Here is a 17,519-nt window from a genome sequence, read left to right as displayed (position 1 = left end):
ACATTTAGGCTTGCATTACAACTTACTAAGGCTTGCCTCTGGTACAAGATGGTAAGAATGAGTGCTCCGGGCTGCAAAAAATGCCTTGTCTTCTTCACAGACATAATATCTAGCCCTGTCATGTGACTGGCATCACACAAGCAATAGAACAGAAAGGATGTTTCCCAAGGGCCTCTTCATACATTACTATTCTAGATATATAGCCAGGTTTTAAGTATACCTAAAATGTGCACGTGTTACAAGTAGGTGTTCTGAACTTATCAGAGAGCTAGGATTGGCTGCGGCCTTCTGTTGAGTGTAGTGCATGCTCAGTAACAAGCTCGTATTTGTCGCGGTGTATTTTGTGAAATGGCCCTGAATGTAGTGGAAATTTTGCTTTATTTTTTAAGTTTTTGTAGCATTTTACATGCAAGACAGTTTAATCTTCGTGGGCTTTTGTGATTCTTTCATTCTAGCACTGTTATTACACTTCAGGTGTTATTAACTCTTGACAGGTGTGTTTATGTGAACAAGGACCAGAGCACTTATTATCAATCCAGTTATTAGCTGTTCCCATATGAGAGCATCTTTGCTCTCTCATGCACGCAATGATAACTGAAGTATTAATCGCCATGCATGGATGCAAAAAATAAGTAGAAGTATGTACATCATCAACAAGAAGCCGGGGGTGGGGGAAATACCATTGGTATGTCTTTTCCTAAAGATTCTTTGTTAAGTTTAGGACAGGCAATATCCTGAAATATTTTTAAAAATATAAAAGATTATGGTTTTGCATAACTTTCTATTTCTTAAAGGCCAGCAGTGCTATTGGAACCCAGTTTTCTTACTCCTTCATCTTTAATTAACACTCTGCCCTCCAGTCTTTCTGTCATATAGCCATTATTGTTCACCTCTTGGTATCTAGAACTCTTCGCCTTTACACTTCCAAAATAAATAGAATGTCAGTAATATACTGAACTTAGGAAGGGCTGGCATCAGAGATATGCAATACGGGGCACTTGCTAAGGGCCCCCACCCCAGCAGGAGCCCACTGGCAACCTGCTTGTTCACCTCCCTCTCTCCTGGCCCAGACAGTGGGGATGGTGAGAGGGAGGAGCACTAGACGCCACGGCCTCCTTGCTCACTGGCTTTCTGCCTGTCAAGTAAGCCAGTGGTAGCAATGATGAGAAGGGGAGGAGGAGGAATAACGGCTGGTTACAATGGCAATGACAAGGGAGACTCAATGGAGGGTGTCTTGCCCAAGGGTCCACAAAAACCTGGGGCCAGCACTGAACTCAGGTGAAATCAGTTATTTCCAGCACTGACCCAAGACACTTTACTGCCTGGTGCAGAGCCCAGTTGGTGCTATCTCACCACAACCACTAAGGCCAACACTATAAAAAGGTCTGGCTGTGCCATTCGGACACCCATTCCTGCCTTCCTCTTCTTGCCTTGGTATATCCTACCGACCTGCCCCCTCCATCTCGCCCACCTGAAGCAAGTCACTCCAGATCCAGCCCTGTTTGTTTCTATGCCTACTATGAAGCTGGGGTGGAGTCCCAGCACCAGTGCAAAGGCACCAGATGTGCACTGGTGCCAGCACTACCCACCTGTTTTCCAGTCCTAGTCATCATTGTGCAATCACCGTATACCAGCCTTCCCCAGACACCCTCCAGATGTTTGGGTCTTCAGCTCCCATCGGCCCCAGCCAGCATTGCCAATAGTCAGGGATGTGGGGAATTGGCGCCCACAACATCTGGAGGGCACCAGGTTGGGGAAGGCTGCTGTAGACTATAAAGCAGCCATTTTAAATGCAGAATGTACCCTCAAGTGAATGGGTAGAAGTGACTTTGTTTGCAGACTGATAAAGCAAATAGGCAATATAGAGGCTTCTATGGGCCAAAATGGCAGTCAGAACATGCTTGGTCTTGCCCTATTAAGCCAGTTAATTCAGAACCTGTCCCACCCAGGCTGTACCTCAAACTATAATTGACCTTCAGTTAACTCCAGTACCCTTTCCAGACTATCAATGTAATCTAGGAGTTAGGAATAGGTAGCTCCTGCAAAGAAATAATACCCCCACCCCAAGCCACCTTACTCGTGAGAAGTGGAAGGTCTCCTGACTCCCTACCCCTGAAGTTTCCTCTAGTAGCCCAGATCACAGCAGCCAGCCCACCACTAAAGCAAACAACAAGGTGAAGCTAGAAAGCCCCTGCCAAGAGTGAGCAGCTACTGCAAAAACAGAGAGCTTGGCGCAATCCTATGCTCATTTAGACAGAAAAAAAGGCCTACAACTCCCAGGATGCCCCAGCTAGCATTGCTGGCTGAGGAATGCTGGGAGTTGTAGGACTTTTTTTCTGCCTAAACATGCATAGGATTGCACCCTTAGTAAATGAGAGACAGTAGTGGACAGCTACACATGAGATGATGAAGAACCACCAGTGGCCCTCAGGCCTTGCAGGGAAGAACACTGCTATACCCACTTACCTGGGAGTAAGCCCCATTAAACTCAATGGGATTTATTTCTAAGTAGACATGTATAAGATTTCACTGTGTGTTTAGGATTGTACTCTCAGACTTCCTTGTCTTCAATCCATTGCTGAATCACTTATGGATCACTGGAATATTTAGCAGATTCCTCTCTTGCCTCTTAATGTTCATTGGCATGAAATAGCTCATGCTCATTTTTGGCCTAGTTCTCACTGAGGTAATAAGCTTATGTCTTGGCTGTACTATTTCAGACTGCAGATAAGGGGTTGCATCCAATGGGCTGTGCCAATGTTAGTCTAATGACCCAGTGGCTCACATGATTGCATGACCCACCATACAAAAACTGACTTCACCTAAAATCAATAATGGAACAATCCTAAATTCAATAAGGGAACAATCCTATACATATTTAGACAAAAAACAAAGTCCTACAATTCCTGGCTGGGGCATGCTGGGAGTTGCAGGACTTTTGTCTATCTAAACATGCATAGAATTGCACCTTAAATTACTGAATGTTAATGGCAAAATATTCTAGATAGCAAAAGGTTAACAATAATAGCTGTATGAAAGAAAGACAAGAGGACAGAGAGTTAATTAAAGATTACGGTTTCAGAAAACTGGGTTGAGATAGCAATGTTTAGATTTTAAAGAAATAGAAGGTTATGCAAAACCATTATCTTTTGTAGAATATTACCATGATATTGCTGCAAGGTGTATGGGTGCTTCCAGATGGAGGGCACCTAGCGCTAACAATCAAAAGGCATTGTCCAGCTATTCCATTGTTCCCTCCTAAACAGCTTTTTTTCTGGTAACAAACAAGATGGAAGAAGTGATGGAAAAATGTGGGAGGGTTACAAGCCGTATAGAGCATTTCAGTTACCTATTCCATTCCTCTCTAACATACTGAACATCCTCTGTTCAGTGGATCTCATCATTTCACCAAAGATCTCATCGTTAGGATACCCTGTAAAATTCCATGAATGAGGCTGGGTGATTGCATAATAAAAGCCTCGTCTAGAAGCACCCTCAGTCTTAACAGACTTGGGAGACATATTCAAGCCTTGTTTTCTCCCTTCCTGACAGCTTTGTTTTCTATGAGTTGGAATCTTTTATTTTGTGGGGGATTATTCAAATAGCATGTGTGAAGTGGTACAGCCCAGACATGGACTCACCAACTCAGTGAGAACCAGACCTAGTTAACTTTGAGATTAGTATGGAATACTATAGGATAACTACAAACTGGTTACCAGAATAGAGATGAAATATGAATGGATCTCTCTTAAGACCATAAGAAGAGCCATGATGGATCAGTCCAATATAGCAGACCTAGCCAGCTTCTTCTTTAAAAGTCTCTGTGGTGTTCACTATATACAAAATATAATATTTTTCTTTGAATCAGAATGTTAAATCTACAGGAATAGTATATGGAAGCTAAGGCAACTTTCCACTGATTAGGCCATATAGAGCATTTCAGTTACCTATTCCATTCCTCTCTAACATACTGAACATCCACTGTATTACATTCCAAAAGACATTTATAAATAGCTATTGGAGGTCCAATTGTTGATGGCCCTATTTTGTAATTGGCCTTGTGTGTATTGGAACCCAGATACTGAACGTTACCAGGCCTCGATCCCTTTATCCTCCCAATTTCACTTTTGTTATTTATAAAGCCTTCTTTCACGTACTAACTGCTAACTTACACCTCCTTCTCCTCTAGACTTTACATACCTGTCCATCACAACCTAGTGTGTCCTATTTTACAGAGGCTAATTCTCTGTTTCAAGGGCTGCCAGAGGACAGTCCAAGATAGAGATGAAGAACCCTAAGAAGGGAGAGCCTGGAAGGGGCCTTGAAGCCACCAGTCCACAGTTAGCACCTGGACAGCAGACTGGTCACAGTCCTTCACAATGGTCAGATATACTGTATTTTCATTTAAATTATAGTATTTTTTTCCAAATTTGTGTTTATACAAATAAATAAGTGCATGCAAATTTTATGCAAATCTGTACCTTTTTCGCCCTTTTTTTTTGGGTGGTGCTGGATTTCCTCTTTTTGGGAGTCACGTAAGTGGCAACCCTACCATTGTTTCCTCCCATTTTATCACATCCCTCCTGTCCCTTTCTCCCCTGTTTATTCCATTTTTGCTTGTTAAAAGTGCATGCCAGGAAGTGAATAGTTGAATTCTCTTTTTCTACTAACCATGGACGATTTCCTGTGAACCTCCATAAGATGGACATGCAAGGGGCAGGTGTCCCTAAACTGTCTGGGTTAGTGGGCACATTTAGAATTTTGAGAGTGTGTTATGGGTGCTCTCACAAAATGGCTTCCATGAAGGGGGATTGCCCATAAAATAGCTGTCATGGTCACAAAATACTCATTTCGCAGTAGTCCGACTGGTGACACTAAAAGAAAAGTAACTTGCCTAGAACCTAAGTACAAGGCAGAGATGTGGCCTGAGCTCCAGAGCACAAAATCACTCTTTTGAACCTAAATAAAGATGGTGCTGGAGAGCAGAACTTTGCTTTGCAGCATGGCAGTAAAAATTATTTTTAAAATCTTAATAAATAAAATAAAAATCAGGAGGGGCAGGGAGCCTGCTGGGTACCAAGAGAGATGTTCCAGTGTGCCTAAGGGCACTACACTGGAGACCCCAGTGTAAGAGTACTGTATTTGCTACGAGCTTGCTGTGCTTTGCTTCAGTAAATTGTCTTGACTGACATAAGAAATGATACGGGTTTTTTTTTCTGTATACAAATTATACCATAGTTTCATTATAAGGAAAAGGATACACTCTATTGCTTTACAGTTACTAGAATATGTTGCTCTGAACTGTTCTAGAACTTGATTTCTGGAACGGAAGTAAGAGTGATTTCACAGAATTAACCACATTTAGTTCAAAGCTAGCATGGAGATGTAAGAGATAAATTAAACCCCAAATAGATATGCCCTGCTTGTATTTGAGGATGTTTTTAGATGGCCCTGTTTCCACAGTATTGGCTTTGTTGCAGTGTTTCCGCTATTGGATCCGCTCCTTTTCCAACCCACACAGTGCTCATACTCGCAGCTTATCATTGGTGTTGCCTGGGGGCTCTGTATGGTTTACACGCAGCTCAAATCGAATTATTTTCCTGATGGCTGGGTGGAGTCTGGGCGGAGTGTGGGTGGGATCTGCTTAGCTCCTCCGTGTTCCTGCCTCCTCCTCTTGCTGATTCCCCCCTCCTTCCACCCCGTTCTGCTCCACTCCTTTTACCCCACTCTGCCCAGTGTCTCTGCTGCCTTCCAAGCCCCCTTTTTTTGTTGTTTAAAGTTTTTTTTAAAGCACAATTGCACGTTAACAATTGGGAAAAGAGCAGTAAAGGCACAATTACACACTGTCGCCACTGAGAATAAAGAACCCCTCTTGTCGATTCCCCTTCTGTCACCCTGTTGTGCTCCACTCTCTGGGATGGGATGCTTTCCAAAGGCCTCCCTGGATTGGGATGTGATGTGTGAGTTCTGTCAGTGTTATCTGCTAAGCGTTCTGCTGTCAATGTTAGAACAGTTTAAAGCACTAGTTGGCTTGAACGCATGTATGTATCTGCTGCCTTCAGTGGTGTTGACTGACCCCTCTATGTATGTATACGCCTGGTGGGATGATACTGCACTTGTATGTTAAGAGTGCTTATATCTTCATCTCTTCCAGCAGTAGATCTCTGCTCTGACTGCTCCCTCCTGTAATATCTCCCCCTTCTCCCACACAGGCAGCTTCCAGAAAAGAGGGAGGGAAAGGGTTGGTAGAAACACCCCCTGACAAGGGTCAGAGAGGTCACGGCCAGGTGAGAGAGACACCCCCATGGGCAGGGCTATGATATCGAAGCAAGTGAGGGAGATGGAACACACCCCAACAGAAGTGTAGCCAAGCCAAAGTAAAGAGGCAAAGTATAACCAGTCTCAGAAGAACCGGTTTTTCTGTAATAAGCTCCGGGGTGGCTGTGGGATGGCACAACGTCATGTATTCCTAACAACCTCCACACACAGCCAGTTCAGAGTAAATCACTCGTGGAAACACCCCCGATGTGTCCTGTCGGCAGAGAGAAATCAGCTTGGGCTGCAGCCGTTTGTAGAATTTCAATGCATCAATTTCCAAAGCTGACCAGAATTCTTATTCATATAAAGTTTCTATTACACAAATCATTAACAGCAGAGTATTATTTCCCCTCTGGAAAAATGTACTGTTTGTGGCCACAGATCTTATGTTTTGAATTAGAATTCCTCTCTTTTACTGTCGTTTTGTTTCCCTGCATCCCAGCAAGTACAAAGCAAGGATGAAAGGCTGGCATGTGTGTGTGTGTCTATGGGTGTATGTATGCACAATTGCACCCTTTTATATGCTTCCCATTTTCAGCAGCAGGCTAAATTAGGATTTAATTGTTAGTGGGAATACTTGGAAAGTTTTTTGTACATAGACAATCAAACACTTGACATTCCAAAGCACAGCTATTTGGGAGTTATAAGAAGAAATGTTATGAAATATTCATGGAATGGATTGCCTGGATAAAAACAGTGCCAAATTAAGTTGATGAAAGCTAAGGAATAATACACCCAATGTTTGAGAGCTGGGTGGAAACAGATTTAAAAAAATAGACTGAACACCAAACCACCTCTGTGTTGATTTTTCTTTCCCCATGATATAGCATAGAAGCCAAAATCCATACAACTCCGAGAAGCCTGTTATGTAATCGAAATTATACTCATGGAGCTTCAACAGTGGCCTTTCCAGGCTTCCATATTGTAGACTCATTTAAAAATCCAAACAGGCCAATGATTGATCTGTTTTATTTTGGCCAATTCCATGATCCATGTCTTAGTCACTGTTCTATATTTGCCCCATATACCCCCTGGTGACTGCTGTGGACAATGGTGCGCTAGTTGAGGCAGATGAGAGACAAACTGGAAACACACAACTTCAGTGTACAACTGGGACACAGCAAGCAACTGCCTGAACATGCCCTAGAAAATTGGGAAAACTCCCGCTGATGTAAGATCTGGATTGTATCCCTGAGCACCACTTGACAGCTCGCATAGATTCATGTAGCTCAGTCCTATGCAAGTTTACTTTGAACTGAGCCCCAGTGAGTTTATTGGGACTTGCTCCCAGGTGGTGTAGTGGTTAGAGTGTTGGACTGGGACTAAGGAGATCTGGGTTCTAGTCCCCACTCAGCCATGAAGTTCACTGGGTGACTTTGGGCCAATCATTAACTCTCAGTCTAACCTGCCTCACAGGGATGTTGTGAGGATAAAATGGAGAGGGGGAGGATCATGTATGCTGCCTTGGGCTCCTTGGAAGAAAGGTGGGATCATAGAATAGTAGGGTTGGAGGGGGCCTACAAGACCATTGAGTCCAACCCCCTGCTCAATCCAGGAATCCAAGTCAGAGCATCCCTGACAGATGGCTGTCCAGCCTCATCTTGAATGCCTCCAGTGTGGGAGAGCCCACTACCTCCCTAGGTAATTGGTTCCATATAGAATCATAGAATAAATATATAAATGTATAAATGTAGCAAATAAATGTAAATATAAATGTAGCAAATAAATAAAATAAATAAGTGTGCGTAGCATTGCAGCTTTTGGTATATAAAAAGGTTATGGGTCTAACACCCACGCACATCTTATTTTCCCATTGTAGAATATTTTTATCCTACCTATTCTCCATCACAGAATTCAAGACGGCATGGAGAATAGAGTTTTCAGGCACTCTCTCATCCAGCCACTGACCAGGCTTGATGCTGCTTAGCTTCAACCCGGTTGCTACATCAGGTGCCTTCACAGTGAAGAACAGTGAGCTGCTTACAAGTTAGTCTTGTCTGTCTGCTGCAGCTCAGTCAAATGAACTTCCATGGCAAATGAAAACAAAACAAACAGATTACAACATGACAGATATGGGTAATTTAACATAGTTCTTACCGCTAATAGCTTACATAGTAACTATATACATTCCATGGATGAAGCTGTTTTTCCAGTTATGTACTGTTTGACAGATGGACAACATAATACTAAAGTAAAGGTAGTGGTAAGGCATTAGCTTAAGGAGATCTATAATGAGCATCGTTCATGGTTTACCTACATTGTTGTGAGTCCATGTATCTTCTTTTTTTTTTACTCCTTTTTTAGTGTTTGCTCATCTTTGGCATAACAGTGTGGGTGTGTTTGTTAGATTCTAAATCCTCCAGGGCTTCTTCCAATTGAGGTTATGAGCCCTGCGGAACTGAGGACATTATCAACTGCTTCCAAGGCTTTCGACTGGGGACCAGCTGAATACAACCAACATCTGTTGGACTATGTACTTGTGCTAAGAAGTACTTCAGATATTAGAAAGCCTGGTGATTTCTGCTACAGTGCTTACCAGTGACTTAAGTTGTTGCACAGACGTTATTCAATAAAGATTCCAATAAATAAACCTTAAGTCTTCATAAATTACGATCTTATTTTAAGCACTTATAATAGCAGTGATGATTAGTTTTTTTTCTTGTTTCTTTCTGGAACCCCTTAACATTCGTAACTAAGATTTTGAGCCCTTTGGGGACAAGGATTTATTTATACATTTGGGGAAATTGCTCTAATGTATCCTGGAACCAATAAATACATAACCAGCAATAAATAAATACATATTTTTAAGACTTTGGGCAGTATCCAATGCTGTGCTAATGGGAATCACCGCTAGTGCAACGGGAACCTAGCGCTTGACAGCAAAACCAGAAACTATCCCAGACTAGCGCTTCCAGAACAGGATTTATCCCATTCCAGAAGCACTAGTCTGAGCTAGTTTCCAGAGTTGCACTATGAAGCGCTAGCTTCCTGTTGTACTATTGGTCGTTTCTGCTAGCACAATGTGATTGGCACTGGTGGAGTGCCAGTGTTGGATGCTGCCCAAAGTTCATACAAATGGGCACCTACACGTAAGTCCTATTAATATCAGTTGGGCTTCTGTGCTAGTAACTGGGAGAAGAGTTGCTGCCAATCATGCCAGTGCTAAGTTCCATAAAGCTTGGATGTACATGCACACACTCACACACAGCTCCAGGCAGGGAGTCCCCGCTTATTGTAATGTTAGGGGCAGATCTGCATGTGCAGTGGGGATACCTTCATAGAGCAATCCGTGACATTGGAGTAAACGAGGAAACAGCAGCTTGAAGTGGAGCTCCATGTATAATTTAGGACTCCAGCCAGCACAATGAAACTGCTGGGTTACATAGTTTTCATTTTAGAGTAAAAATAATCCAGTAATGTAAATCATCTTATATATATGAAATGTATAGTTGTCAGCCTCCAGTATAGATATTTTCTGCTGAGTTCCATGAATAAAAGTTGTTCTGCTCAGCTAACTTAGGGAAATGCTTGAGGTAGTTCTCCCATCCTCAGTGTTTGTACCTTGTGTTGGGTACCTGGGACAGACTAGGGATTCTGTTGGTGTACCGCCCACCCCGCTGCCCATCAGACTCCCTGCTTGAGCTGACGGAGGTGGTCTCGGACTTGGTGTTGAGGACCCCTAGGGTGATGGTCCTGGGGGATCTCAACTTCCATGCCGAGGCCATTGTATCTGGGGTGGCTCAGGACTTCATGGCTGCCATGACAACCATAGGGCTGTCCCAACATGTCATCAGCCCAACACATATAAAAGGACACATGCTTGATCTGGTTTTCTTGACTGGGCAGGAGGATGGTGATCTGAAAGTGGAGGAATTAACATCTGTCCCTTTGTCATGGTCAGATCACTTCCTGTTGAGGTTTAGACTCTTGGCAGCCTTCCCCCTCTGCAAGGGTGGAGAACTATTAAAATGGTCTGCCCCCGGAGGCGAATGGATTCCGATGGATTCCAGAGGGCTCTGGGGGATTTTCCTGCTGGTATGGCTGGTGCTCCTGTCAAAGCCCAGGTCACTCTGTGGAACGCAGAGATGACTCGGGCGGTTGACACGATCGTGCTCAAGCTCCCTCTCCCTCTGAGCAGAGCCCGGCCAGCTCCTTGGTATACACCTGAACTGAGGGCAATGAAGCAAGAGGGGAGACGGCTAGAATGCAGGTGGAGGAAAAGTCGTGCTGAGTCTGACCGAACACAGGTAAGAGCTCACTATCAAGCCTACTCTGTGGCAGTAAGGGTGGCAAAGAGAAAGTTTTTTCCAACAGCATTGCATCTTCTCAGTGTCATCCAGCGGAGATTTTCTGAGTGGTTCGCAGCCTGTTACTTTCTGGGCCAGGGAGAGAGATGGTGGAACCCCCAGTGGCATGCTGTGATGAGTTTGCAAGGCACTTTGAAGATAAAGTCACTCAGATTCGTCATGAATTGGACACCACCATTAATGCAGTTCCATTGGTAGAGGCGTTCAGAGCACAGTCTGGTCCAGTTTTGGGGTGAGTTTCAGTTACTGAGGCCAGAGGATGCCGACAAGGTGCTTGGCCAAGTCCGATCGACCACTTGTGTGCTTGATCCTTGCCCTTCATGGCTTATTAAATCAAACAAGGAGGGGATGTCTGGCTGGGTCCAGGAGGTTGTAAATTCCTCCTTGAGAGAGGGAGTGGTGCCTGCCGCTTTAAAAGAGGTGGTAATCAGACCACTCCTGAAAAAGCCTAATCTGGATCTGGAGGATGTTAACAATTATAGGCCAGTGGCCAACATCCCCTTCCTGGGCAAGGTGCTTGAGCGGGTGGTTGCAGGACAGCTCCAGGCACTGTTGAATGAAACGGATTATCTAGATCCATTTCAATTGGGTTTCAGGCCTGGTTTTGGAATGGACATTGCCTTGGTCACCCTGTGGGATGACCTCTGCCAGGAGAGGGACAGGGGGAGTGCGATCCTGTTGACTCTCCTGGACCTCTCAGTGGCTTTTGATACCATTGACCATGGTATCCTTCTGGATAGGTTGTCTGGGTTGGGAGTTGGAGGCACTGCACTGCAGTGGTTCCGCTTCTACTTGGATGGCCGATTCCAGAAGGTGGTGGTGCTGGGGGATTGTTACTCTGTGCCATGGCAATTGTACCATAGGGTTCCACAGGGCTCTATCTTATCCCCCATGTTGTTCAACATTTACATGAAACGCTGGGGGAGGTTATCCGGAGGTGTGGGCTGAGGTGCCATCAATATGCGGATGACACCCGGCTCTACCTCTCTTTCTCATCAAACCCAGGAGAGGCAGTGGCTGTTCTGAATCAGGGCATGGGCATGGTAGTGGACTGGATGAGGGCCAATAAACTGAAACTCAATCCAGACAAGACAGAGGTACTGTTAATGGGTGGTTCATCTGCCCGGCTAGGTGATATTCAACCTGTTCTGGAGGGGGTTGCACTCCCCCTAAAGGATCACGTTTGTAGTTTGGGGTGCTCTTGGGACCAGAACTGGAGCCAGAACTGTCACTTGAGGCACAGGTGAACTCAGTGGCACGGAGCACTTTTTATCAGCTTAGGCTGGCTGGTATACCAACTACGCCCTTATCTGGACAGAGATAGCCTAGCTACAGTTATCCATGCTCTGATATCCTCTTCTCTGGATTACTGCAATGCGTTATAGGTGGGTCTGCCTTTGAAAACAGTCCAGAAACTTCAGCTAGTCCAAAATAGGGCAGCAAGATTGTTGACAGGGACTGGCCTGCGAGCTCATATTACGCCAGTACTTTTTCAGCTGCACTGGCTGCCAGTCCGTTTCTGGGCCCGATTCAAAGTGCTGGTATTAACATTTAAAGCCCTTAATGGCTTGGGCCAGGTTATCTGAAGGATCGCCTCCTCCTCCCATATGTGCCTGCCTGGACCTTAAGGTCATCCTCAGCGGCCCTTCTCTGTCAGCCCCTGCCAAAGGAAGTGAAGCGGGTGGCTACTACAAGGATGGCTTTTTCTGCTGTGGCACCCTGGCTGTGGAATGAGCTCCCTAGTGAGGTTCACCTGGCACCTACATTGTATTCCTTTTGGCACCAGGTGAAGACTTTGTTATTTTCCCAGGCATTTTAGCTTTCCAGACTTTTAGCTTTGCTATTTTAAATCTATATTTTAAATTCCTGCACTGCTGCTAGGTTTTATTGTGGTTGTATTGTGGTTTTAATGTTCTATATATTTTAAATTGTTTTATTGTGTGCCGTTTGGTTTTAATTTTTGTGAATCACCTTCGGCTATTGGGCAGTATAGAAATACATAAATAAATGAATAAATAACTTAACACAAAAGCTTGTTGGTAGAAAAATGTAGCAGAACCAGTGATCCAGATTGATAGTGAGGAGTGAGGCTTGTTATGCTACCCTGCTGGGCCAATGGCACTCTGAACTGTGAAAATTAAAGCCACATCCTATACTTGGCAAGCAGGGAAGAAGCAGCTACCAGTGCTGAGCTTCTGTTCCTGGCTCTGGGGTTGAGGCATGATTTGCAGTATACAGTTTATGGGCTTGCCATTGACTGGGGTCCGATCTTTACCTGTAAGTATAACCCATCACCATTGCTACCTTGAAGGAGGCCCTTTCCCAGTGTTAGCCGAAGCTGGAGGAGGACGCACTGGAGACCTCCACAGGTCTGATCTCTGGCTTGGTAGGAGTGCATATGCTTCTTTCCTCTACCTATGCTCTATGTATATAGTTGTAAATAAACAAATCTATGTCTTCCAGTGCCGTCTCCTCCAAAAGCAAAACCTATGTAGGATTGCCCCTGGAATTCCTTACCATGTGGGGCCATGTAACGCTGTTTTTAGAAGCAGGGTTATGTTTTCTTGGAGACAAACTGTGAGCTGATGCGATTGAGCCAAAATGGAGGCTGTAGCAGTAACTCCTACTGCAAAAGAGTTTGTTGTTCCAACAGCAAGGGGAGGCCTCATGAGCATGGTAGTACCACAGACACTGGATGGAGGCACTGCAGCAGCAAAACCAGCAAGTGGAGGCTCCACAGCTGCTGAGACAAAGCCTGGAGTCTCAATGTGAGGAAAGAGAGGTTTTACTCATTCAGCCTCTACAAGGAGCCAAGGCTGACCTGGAAGCCCAGCTGCAGTGTACACATTTGGGGGTAGCTGAGAAGATCTAAGTGAGGAGTATGTAACAATAATAGCAGATAATAGTAATCCTGAATTTGCATCGATAAAGATGACTTCGGGTGCTTCTAGACAAAACTTTTATCATGCCACTGCCCTGCCTCATTCACTGATTTTTAATGGGGCTCAGACATCGTTGTCTTCCATTTGTAACCCTGCCTGTGTTTTCTTGCTGCTTCCTCCATCTTTTTTCATATCAGTTAAGGATCTGTTAAGGAGGAAAAGATGGAATAACTGCACAATGCCTTTTGACTGGTAGCGTGAAGAGCCCTCCATCTGGAAGCACGCTTTATTTATACTGGAAGAGGATCCTATACTAGAATAAATATAAGCTTACATTTGGTATTTTATTATTTATGAAGTAATATGTTATTTACAGTTGGTTATTAGACATGCTCTGTCAATAAAGAAGTGTGGGTAAATGCCAATCATTTTTTTCCAGAGGACTAATTAATTATATTGTCAGAATTCTGCTATTTTGAGGCCAGTAGGTCATGTATGACCAAATTAACACAGGAATAACCCGTCTCTATCCCTGCTTACAACTTCAATCAGTGTAGGCTGAATATATAGAGGGGAGGAGTGGATTTGTTCCCATTGGACCCACCATGACCTCTGGACATTCAGCAGCACTGTTGTTGTTGTTGTTGTTATAAACCACCCTTCACCCAAAGATATCATGATAGTGTAGAAAACAAGACCCAAGTATCATCATATAATCCAAAAATACAATTAAAACAAAACAGAATGCCATCATAAAATAAATTAAAAGCAGTGAAACATAAAAGGACAAACTAAAATGTCAGCTAAAATGCCCCTACAAACCAAAAGGTTTTACTTTGACACCAAAAAGTCATTGGCAGTCACATTTCTTTTTGGAGGAGTTCAACAGACAGGGTTCCATAGCAGAGAAGGCTCTTTCCTTTGTTAACACATAACTTGTCGGAAGTACTTTGAGAAGAGCCTCCCCAGGGGCAGGCTGGTATAGGGTTCTTTCAGGTATTGGGGTCCCAAGCTGTTTTGGCTTTTAAAAAGTCAAAACCAACTCCTTGAATTGGGCCTGGAAGCAAATAGGCAACCAGCGCAACTTTCTTAGAATCGATGTAATATGATCGCATCTGGTTGGACCTGCTAACATTCTACAAGCTGCATCTGCACTAATTGAAGCTTCTGGGTCATCTTCAGGAGTAGACCCAAGTATAACACATTGCTGTAGCCATGAAATTAAAAGACGCTTGCTCCTTGGGAGGAAAGCTATGCCAAACCTAGACAGCATAGTAAGAAGCAGAGACATCACCTTGCTGACAAAGGTCCGCATAATCAAAGCTATGGTTTTCCCAGTAGTAACGTATGGCTGTGAAAGCTGGACTATAAGGAAGGCCAAGCGCCGAAGAATCGATTCCTTCGAACTGTGGTGCTGGAGAAGCCTCTTACAAGTCCCCTGGACTGCAAGGAGGTCAAATCAGTCAATCCTAAAGGAAATCAACCCTGACTGCTCATTGGAAGGACAGATACTGAAACTGAAGCTCAGATATTTTGGCCACCAAATGCTAAGAGAAAAGTCACTGGAAAAGTCACTGATGCTGGGAAAGACTGAAGGCAAAAGGAGAAGGGGACGGCAGAGGATGAGATGGCTAGATAGCATCACCAATGCAATGAATATGAACTTGAGCACACTCCGGGAGAGAGCAGAGGACAGGAAGGCCTGGTGTGCTATGGTCCATGGGGTCACGAAGAGTCAGACACAACTTAACGACTGAACAACAAAAGTCATCCAGCTGGGAGGTTACCAGAGCATGGACCACCATGGCCAAAATATCCTTATCCAGGAATGGTTGTAGCCAGTAGACCAGCCAAAGCTGGTAAAAGACGCTCCTGGCAATACAGGCATAGATTCTTCTGCTTGATTTGGAATCCTAGAAAAGGCAGTGTTCCTGACTGGGTGTATAGAGCCTATGCATATTGAGTTATAAGTGTGTAAGGCTCTGTTCAGACCTTCAGTTGGTATATTTTATCTATCTATCTATCTATCTATCTATCTATCTATCTATCTATCTAATCTATCTGTTTAATTTGTATCCCACCTTTTTTCCTCCTTAAGGAACCCATGGTGGCGTACATAATCTTCCTCCTGTTTTATCCTCACAACAACAACCCTGTGAGGTAGGTTGGGCTGTCTGTAACTGGCCCAAAGTCACCCAGTGAGCTCCCATGGCCAAGTGGGGACTAGAACCCAAATCTTCTGAGTCCCTGTCCAATACTCTAGCCACAACAGCACACCGGCTCTCTATATTTTACACTAATATTCCCATCCTAAATACATTTTCTCTGAAGGAAGTCTTGTTGATTTTGTTGGAGCTTATTTTCAAGTAAGCATTGCTTAGAATTGCATCTGTATTTTAATTTCCAGTTCAGTTATAATGCATATGTTAAAAGTGACTTTAGTTCAAGTAACTGCAGGGATTCAGTAATGGAGAAGCTTTGGGGGCCTGCATTGCAGGGGTTGGCAGTGCTGAAGGAAAAAGGGGAGGGACCAAAGGCAAACAGGGTGGGGCTGGAAAAAAATGCCAGCATAGTTTAGCTTAACGCCTTTCTGCCAATAACTAAGCCTTAGAACAGGCATTTCAACCTCTTAAAATGGGGAAAAAACTGCACAAAAGCTGGGAAACCACAAAACCATTGGTGGTTGTGGGAAAGGGGTGGGGCCAGGGGAAGGGGGTGGGGCCATCTGGGGGACCTTGGAGGGCCAGATTGGGATCCCAGGATGACCAAATTTGGCCCCTGGGCCTGTGGTTCTGCATCTCTGCAGTAATGGGTGGGTGGGAGAGCAAGTGAGTGGGTGCGGGAGTGAGCTACTTATCAAGGAGAACCCCCATCTGGTGCCACCTATCTAATAGGGCTACAGTCTCCTTCATAATGTTATCAGTTTGACATATTCCACATTAATATAGACAGATTGATGCCCACAATGAAATGATGTAAATGGGACGGAAAAGCCGCAGACTTAACTCTCATCTTCCTTAACAAGAAAGACGGGACTGAAGAATCTGCTCATAAAACCCATAAGATGGCCCATCCTGGATCAGATCAAAGGAATTTCTAGTCCAACATTGGGTTCCTACAGAAGCCAACCAGATGCCTAAGGGACAGCCATAGGAGAACATGAGTATAACAGCACCTGCCTGCTTGTGTTCCCCCGCAACTGGTATTCAGAGGCATACTGCTTCCGATACCTGAGGTAACTCATAGTAATCGTGACTAGCAGCCATGAATAGCGTGATCCTCCATTAATTTTCTAATTTCCTTTTGAAACCATCCATGTTGATGGCCACCACTACATCTCGTGGCAGTGAATTCCACACTACGCACCGTCTGAAGAAGCACTCCCTTTGGCTGTCTTGAATCTCCCACTATTAAGCTTCATTGGATGACCCCAGGCCCTAGTATTACGCAAGAGGAGGGAGAACTTCTCCCTATCCACGTTCTCCACACCATGCATATTTCAATACATCTCTATCATGCCCCTGTTAGCCACCTAAAAAAAAAGAGAAAAGTTAAATTGCCCTCCTGCATTGTGATCTTTCCTCAAAGAGGAGTTGCTCCAGTCCTCTGATCATTTTGGTTGCCCTTTTCTGCATCTTTAATGCCTTTCTGAAGAAGAGTGAGGAAGGGAGGATTGGATTAGCTCAGTTCCTGCTTTGTCTCCAGCAAGACGGGAGGTAACCAGTCACACCCTTTCATTTCCCCCCATAGATGGTGGGGGGTGGGGAAGAGGACAGTAGTATAACTCAGGGAACTGCACCAAAAAAGGACTGTCAATTGTCTGTGATCTGACGTAGTCACTCCTGGATCGTATATAATGACATGGCTGTTGAGTGGCCATCTTTTAGTTATTTAATATATTTATATCCCATCTGTCCTTATAAAAGTTCTAGGCACCACTTTTGAGCTTCATTGCTTGCTGATTTTTCCTAGTGGGCAGTATTGTCCAAGATATTTTTTCAGCAGCCTATTC

Source organism: Heloderma suspectum, chromosome 1, assembly GCF_057233095.1.
Source record: "Heloderma suspectum isolate Gila_16-S chromosome 1, 16-S_ref, whole genome shotgun sequence".
Lineage (NCBI taxonomy): Eukaryota > Metazoa > Chordata > Lepidosauria > Squamata > Helodermatidae > Heloderma > Heloderma suspectum.
Note: the sequence above shows the minus strand (reverse complement) of the source record.